Source organism: Puma concolor, chromosome A1, assembly GCF_028749965.1.
Source record: "Puma concolor isolate L17-30 chromosome A1, mPumCon1.1.hap2, whole genome shotgun sequence".
Taxonomy (NCBI): Eukaryota; Metazoa; Chordata; class Mammalia; order Carnivora; family Felidae; genus Puma; species Puma concolor.
In genome coordinates, this window is record NC_141667.1 from 29,036,784 (window position 1) to 29,044,712 (window position 7,929).

At 41.1% G+C, this 7,929-nt stretch overlaps 1 protein-coding gene across 3 annotated transcripts in view; it reads right to left on the reverse strand.

The window, feature by feature from the left end:
- The window catches only part of CAPSL (calcyphosine like), a 40,380-nt gene extending 33,042 nt beyond the window's left edge, over positions 1 to 7,338 (reverse strand). For 2 of the 3 annotated variants that reach the window (XM_086676983.1, XM_086676992.1), the window contains exon 1: positions 5,626 to 7,337. The gene's annotated coding sequence lies outside the window, so the exon portion shown is untranslated. Of the gene's footprint in view, positions 1 to 5,625 lie in introns of all 3 variants that reach the window. The other variant, XM_086676974.1, reaches the window with a different exon arrangement.
- Between the last annotated feature and the right edge of the window lie 591 nt (positions 7,339 to 7,929).

Consider the following 7,929-nt stretch of genomic DNA (forward strand, 5'->3'; position numbering starts at 1 on the left):
TTACCATTTGTATTTTTGCAACATTAGAAACCAAAATCACTTACTTACTATTTTATCGTCACTTAAAATGTTTCCTTTGGAGTCAATTGTCTATTTAATGCTTATTTTGTAGCCACTTAGAAATCCAGCCAATTATTTGCATCTTACAGGTTCTTAACTGATAACTTCCAGAAAACCAAGAAGTGTTGATGGATAGAAATCCTATGTCAGAGTGTCAATATCAGTGCAGACTGGAATTTCAGACAGGAATTCTGTCTAGATACTCATGATAGAAACAGGTAATTATCTCTGAAAATGATAGAGGTTTATTTTCCTCTGGTATAAAGGAAGTCTGGAGGCATTTCAAAGAGTGAATGTCTCAAGGAACTGCTATCTTTCTACCTTACCATTGTTTTTATCCTCAGAGTTGCCTGAAGTTACAAAATCACCATAGTTGCTCCCACCATTACATCCACACCCCAGGCAGCAGAAAAGAACAGAGGGCAAGAAGAATGTACTTCCTAGCTGAGTCATCCCCTTTTAAGGGATCCCCAGAGACTCCACCCAACTCCTTCCACTTAAATTTCATTGACTCTTCCTGCAAAGGAGGCTGGTGCTGTGATCTGAATGTTTCTGTCCTTCTAAAATTCATAGGTTGAAATCCTAACTCCTGGTATTAGGAGGTAGGGACTTCTGGAGGTACTTAAATCATGAGTAGAGACTTCATGAAGGGGATTAGTGTCTTATAAAAGAGGCTCCAGTCTTATATCAGGAAGAGGGCCCCACCATGCTGGTATTTTGATCCTGGACTTCCCAGCCTGTGGAACTGTGAGAAATAAATTTTTGTTTTTATAAGCTGCCCAGTATGTGGTATTTTGCTATAGCAGCCCAAGCAGACTAAGACAGTTGAGAAACCTAATTTTTGGCTGGGTACATTGCTATCCTTCAGGTTTAGTTTATAAAGAAGAGGAAACTGGCCATTGAGTGGGAAGCTGGCAGTTTCTGCCACAGTTGGCAGAAGAGATAGAATCCTTCTAGAAAGTAAGTGTGTGAACACATTCAGATCCTTCTAGAAATTAAGTGTGTGAGCACATCCAGATCAGTTTATTCCATGCCATTATCTGGAGCAACCAGATCACTCTGATGGAGAGTAATGTGAGTCCTGAAATCAGAAGTTAGCATGTTGATGATTTCAGGGTTCTCAACCTCTGTTCCCCTGAAGAAAATAAGATCCACCTTTCCCTGGGCACTTATCAAAAAGACCCTGAGTTCAGGCAAACATAACCTAAATGATCTAGACCTGGGTACATCAAATCATAGCCCATGGGCCAAATTTGCCTCTCCACCTAGTTTTGTAAATAAAGTTTTATTGGAAAACAGCCACACACATTTGTTAATATGTTATCTGTGGCTGCTTTCATGCTACAACAGCAAAGTTTAATAGTTGCCACAGAGACCTCTGGTCCACAAGGCCTGAATTCTGAGTGTCTGGTCTTATATAGAAATAGTTTGTTAACCCAGGACCATACAGAAGATAACATACAGACCATAACAAAAGCAACAGGAACACTTATTGATCATTTACTCTGTGTCAGGCTTTCTGTGGCCCGTGTTTTGCAAATTATTCACTATCCATTTGTTTAGAACAGAAAATGTGTCCGCTCTAAAGTAAGTTTGGATAATAACTCATAATTTACAAAGTACTCTTACATTAGAGGGGATGTGGCTGTTCCTATTTTACAAAATAAGGAAACTGAGGTACAAAGAGATTTAGAGTTTGTCCCAGTTCAGACGTAACTATCAGAGCCAAGATTATGAGCAGGTTCTTTTGTGCCTGCCACTTCCCCAGGGATCTTTTGTAAGCTGTCCACAACATTTCAAGAAATATTCATTTTTTAAACCAGGAACCACTGTAGTCACCACAAATCATTCTTGTATAAAAATAGGGACAAGCTTATTAACAATAATGCACCTCCTCCTGCCCTGCCTCTCTATGGTGGCCCTCTGGTGTTCAATTACCCCTTACCTGCATCCCTTAGCTCTATCCAAATTATGCTATTACTACTTGTGAATGTGCCATCCATTCCCTCCCAAGGTGCTGACTGGTCTAATGTCTTTCTCATACCTGAGAACTGAATTTGTATAAGGAACTCTATTTCTGCAGTCTCCACAGATAAAGATACTTTTCACCCCAAATTCTAAGTACTATGGAATCTCACAGTCTCTAAAATGACCTATTCTCACATCTTTCTTTGAAGCACAGCACAGTTGGGAATCCCTGCCATGTCCCTCTTTGGCTCTGTCATTTTCTAAAACACTGAGACTTTGGATACTACCTCAGGGACCTCTTCCCCATCCCAGGTGCCCCCATCAACCTGGGCAACCTCACAACTCATCTAGACAATCCATTCAACATGCAGCCGTGAAGTTCCTGGAGCTGCTTGATTTCTGCCAATTTCATCTGCTCACTCTCCCAGCATCCTTTTCTAAGACCATCTCTTACTTTTATCACCAGCCAAATATGGCCTCCTCTGAAAACTCAAAATTCAATATCCACTTTCTCTCCACCTTTTAGTTTCTTTCTTCCAACCTTAGATACTTGTGACCACTAGTCTCTTGACTCTGCATTTCTGCTGTAGCCATTACGTACCGCATTCTCCCTTCTGGATCCATTTCCTCCCCTCTTCATCCTAGACACATCAGCATATCATTCTGACCACTTCTTACCAGAGCCTCTGTCCTCAACCCTTGTCAGCTTCCTATGCTCCCATATGGATGCCTAACTTGGCTTGATTTCTCCATGTGCCCTCTCTTTTTTTTTTTTTTAATTTTTTTTTTCAACGTTTATTTATTTTTGGGACAGAGAGAGACAGAGCATGAACGGGCGAGGGGCAGAGAGAGAGGGAGACACAGAATCGGAAACAGGCTCCAGGCTCCGAGCCATCAGCCCAGAGCCCGACGCGGGGCTCGAACTCACGGACCGTGAGATCGTGACCTGGTTGAAGTCGGACGCCTAACCGACTGCGCCACCCAGGCGCCCCTGTGCCCTCTCTTTTAAAGCGGGCTGTGAAGTGCAACTGAACAAACCCACAGGCCAAGATGGACATATGCCACTGCACATTTATTCTTCAACCACAGCTGGGCCTTCTAAAACAGTCAACCATACTTTTATATGACATTGGTTAGATTCCTCCTTCAATCTTTTCAACCTATGCCACTCTCCTCCACACCTTACCTTGAAAATCACAGTACAAACAGAGATGAACTCACATCACCTCCTCCAAGTCTACAAAGGTATTTATCTCTGAAACCATCCTCCAGAGGAAGTTCAGAATTGCCTTCCACTTAAGGATAATCTCCACCTATGACATCAATTTCAGTCCCTCTTCAACTCTCCGCTGTTCCCCTTTCCTCTCCTCCACCAGCTCCTCTTTTTAGTTCCTGAATCTGCAGTGGTCCCTCCATCAGAGACTGCTTCTGTCAACCCCACCCCCACCCCCTTCATAGTCCAACTACCTGAAAGAGTCTCTAGTTTCTCCACTTTGTCATGTTCCATTCATACTTCAGTCCACTGCAGTCTGGTCTCCTCTGTCCCTCCACTGAACATTCTCTCAGGAAGCACTGCCAACCTGATGGCCATCTTCAACGGTCACTTCTAGTTTCTATTTTACCTTGCCCAGCAGTTGGTTGTTTTGACCATTCTTCCTTCTTAAAACTTTTCTCTCAATGTTTATGAATCTACTTTCCTCTGTCTCCCTTCCTCTGGTTCTGACCTATTTTGCCTATCCCTTTTCTTCTGCCTGTTTTTTAAATGCTGTTTCCCAGGATTTGGTTATTTCCTCTCATCATGCTCTCACACCATCCCATGGCCATGTCTTAGCCACATCCACTGACAGAATGACAGCTCCCAAATCTTTATTCCAACTCATGCACTGTGCTAGCTTCAGAGCCACATTTCAAATTTCCCACAAAACATGCACACTTCAATGACCTACAGACACCTCAAGTTTAATGTTCCAGAGCCAAATTCATTATCTTTTCCTCCTTATTCTTTGCCTTTCCACAGGTCATTCACTGAACATTACCTTAGACTCCTTCTCACCCTCTACATTGAATCAGCAGCCAAGTCCTATAGAATTTCACCACCTTGACACTCCTTGCATCTCTGTTCCCTCCCTCACCTCCATGGCCAAGGATACCTCCTTAATCTAGGACCTGTTCATTTCCCATTTCCACTACTGCAATTGCCTCTTAGCTGGTTCCTTTTCTCTAGTCTTCCCCCTCCAACCATCCTTCAAATGACTGTCAAAGCGATCTTTACAAAATGGAAATGTGAACTTTACACTCTAATCAAAAACCCTTTGGTGGCCCCCCCAATGTGTGCAGGTAAAGAGCAAACATCTTACCACTTGAAGTATACATTGGCCCTGACTGACTCTCCAGCCTTGTTTCTAGTAATTCTCCACTGCTTTAAAATCTATTCTGCATTTATACTCACTCACATTCCCCAAACACACTATGGTATTCTGTCTCTGTGCCTTTGTACATGCAGTCCCACCTTAAGGAACACCCTCCCTCGCTTGTTAGCCTAGAGAAGTCCTGTTCTTCCTTATATAATCACTATGGTGAAGCCTCACATAACCACCCTCACCAGAGCAATACAGCTTCCACCTTTCTTTGTATAATCTGTGAAAAACCCAAATAGCGTCCATGTTGAAGCCTGATGTAAGTCTGCTTTCAGAACTGCCTGTCCTACTAGACTATAAGGCCCTTAAGGACAAAGGTTGTAAACTCTGTGTCTTCTGTCTTCATATCATCAGCACCTAGGACTATGCTACTAGATTGCTATTTGGAATTGATCACTGCTATGGTTATTAGACTACTGCTATTTGAATATAAATGAATGGCCATGATTTAAATCTCAATATTCAAAATGCACAATTACAAAATAAAGACATTTCTGTAGTTATAAGATTTTGAGGGGACAAAAAAGAGCTCTAAAACCAGGAAACAATTTCATCTACTTAGTATGGTTTACCTATACCCCAGACTGAAGTCAAGATATTGCTATTTACTAAGGCCCTTCTCAATTTTGTGATAAATCAAATCAACTCTACAAGTTTTAGCAAGTTATGCCAGCCCACTTTAATAAGAGTTCTGTTTCTTATCTGAGTCTATGTGGTCAGTTTGGCAAGGTATGGCAGAAATAGCACATCTGTGAATATCAGAAAAACCATGGTCTGAATCAAAGCTCAATCTTTTAATTGCATATAACTTGGAGATATTTAATATTCTTGAAGGTCAATTTTTTAATGGCCATACAAGCTAGTTAAAGCAATTCACCCAAACACTTCACTCATAGGTACCTAGTACAAAGTGTTGCTCAGTGATGTTTATTTCCTTTCCCTTTATCAAATATTTTTTTTTATTTTTATCTGAGCACCTCTTCATAAAGATGACAAAAGCCTCTCCCAGAACCAAGCTATTTCCTCCCTAGACTGACAACCAAGAATTCTCACCAACTGTTGGTTTTCTCTTTAGAAAGTAACACCTTTCCTCTTTCTTCTCCCTGTCTTTCTTTCTCTGTTTAGCTAAATCTAAACAAAGTGATCAAATAAACATAATAGATCAAAAACACTCATTTACCTTAAATGCTAACCTGCTGCCACCGGTTGCTGGGATCTGAAACTAGGGACGCTCTCTCCGGCTCCCCTGGGAGGGCTCAGCTCCTCCATCCACCTCCCTCCCAGTTCCCTCCCCTCCTCACACTTGCTGGCCGCCCTCTTCAGGCTGATTGCACAGCTTGGAAATCACTGAAGCAGATTCACAGCCTAAGTGGCTAAGCTCACTGTCAATCCCTACCCTGGCTCTGCCTTTTCTCAAGTTTACACTTCTGTTGCCTAGGAAATCCAGTGGCTGTGAAAGCTCAAGTTGTTTGTCTTCTGAGGGAAGCCAGCAGGAAGTGTAGCTGGCAATTGTTTGGTTTAGAGGACAGCATCAAAATGTGCCTCATGTGTTGTATAAGATAACCCCTTCCTGCTCTTCTGTTGTCTCTGAATAGCTTACTGCTAGGATGTCTCATCTATCCAGTAAGATTTAAAACCTCAGCACACAGGGGGAGCCATAGGTGTAATTGTAAGTGATTCAAAGCCCTCTCTCCTTCTCCACATCCTCACATTGATAGGATACCATTGCCTACTCTTTCCATCCTTGATGTCTTCTTTTTTCCTTTCTTCTCTTCTCTTCTCACACTTGTTCCTTAGTAACGAGTTTGCCAGTTAAGAAGCAGTCTGGTGCCCTGTTTAGAAAACAGTACCTAACTCATGCTCTCCTTCAAGACATCCCAACCTACCTCATCATTTCCATCCCTTCTCTTGCTTCCACCAATAAGTACTACAAAGAAACTAGGACATGTATTCCATGTTCTGTTCTGCACTGTACATTAACCTGTATTCTCAGGCAAGTGTGGTCATTGATTTCTACAATCTCTAGAGAAGACATTATATTTGTCTTGTCCACTTCTCAGCCTTGCCCTGGAGATCAAGGTGATATTCTCTGTGGATTTTAATAAAGACTTGCCTATGTTGAGGGAATTTCCAGAGGAGTGTGATTTGAGGAACAAGAAAAACCCACTTGCAAAATAAGTCCTTTGTCTCTCTTTTAGGGTTACATTCTGTTTTCAGAAGGTCCCTGTATATGGTTCATGACACCCACCAAGCACTAAAAAGCTGTTGACACTGGCAGGGTATTTGATGTGCAACCAACGTCCACCCCAGGATAGTTCTGACTGTCTTCCCCACACACCATTAGCTTTTTATCCAGAAACATTCTTCCTTACTGCAGCTGAGCTCATGGTATTACACTGTGTTATTTCATTACACTAAGTAAAATTACTAAGCTAAACTCACCACTGAGACAAGATGCCCTGACAATGACAGATAGATCTACCTTTCAATTAATTCATCAGTAAGACTGTGGGAAGCCACTTGAGAGGACCAGGATGCTCTGGTTCATCTTTGCATCTTCCAAATTGCTCCCCATGGTGCCTTGTACAGACATAAAATCAGTCAGTGTTGTCTGAATCAAATTGTTGAACGAGATAAAATGCATTCATATTAAGGGCATTCAAAATATGAAATCTGCTTTTCAGAAATAGTTCCTTGACTATGTTAAAGTTTAAGACAAATATTCCATTTACTTCCTTTTCATGGTTAATTGGTTGACAAATAAACACCTCACTAAGCCTGCAATCAGGATGTCATAAACCAAACAACAGAAGATTGACATGGGGGAAAATCACATCTACAGAGCATTTAGTGTAGCTAGGCAAACAAAGAATCAATATGTGATTGTGGTTGGTGGTAATGGTAGAAACACATAAGTGGAAGATAATGAAAGGAAACATAAATGACAGATTGAACTTCATTTCAACATCTTAAAACATATCTCCAGATACATGCATTTTATATGTAGATCCTTATTGTGTGTCATGCTCCATGCCCATTAAAGATCAAAACATTACATGTTTTGCCTGTGTTTGTCATTTTCCATGTGTTATTTTATAATTATGGAGAGACTCCTCCTGGTCCCACTCACAAAATAAATTTGGATTACGTCTCAGTATGTAAACCTGATCCCTTAGTCTGTTTACCATAAGTCGTCTGATTCTCCAGGAAGTAACTCAAATTCTCACACACACATATCTCCTCCTTCATCAAAACTGTACTAGCTCTACCATTTTAGAAATTATTAAGATGTGTCTTCATTTCCAATAATACTCACATGCAATAATAATTCATGAATAGTACATTTTAAGTACCATTTTTCTTAGTCTGGGGCTATTATAAATAAAGCTGCTATAAACATTTGTGTACAGATTTTCAAGTGGACATATGTGTTCATGAACTTGAGTAAATACCAAAAGTGAAATACTGGTTCATTTGGCAAGTG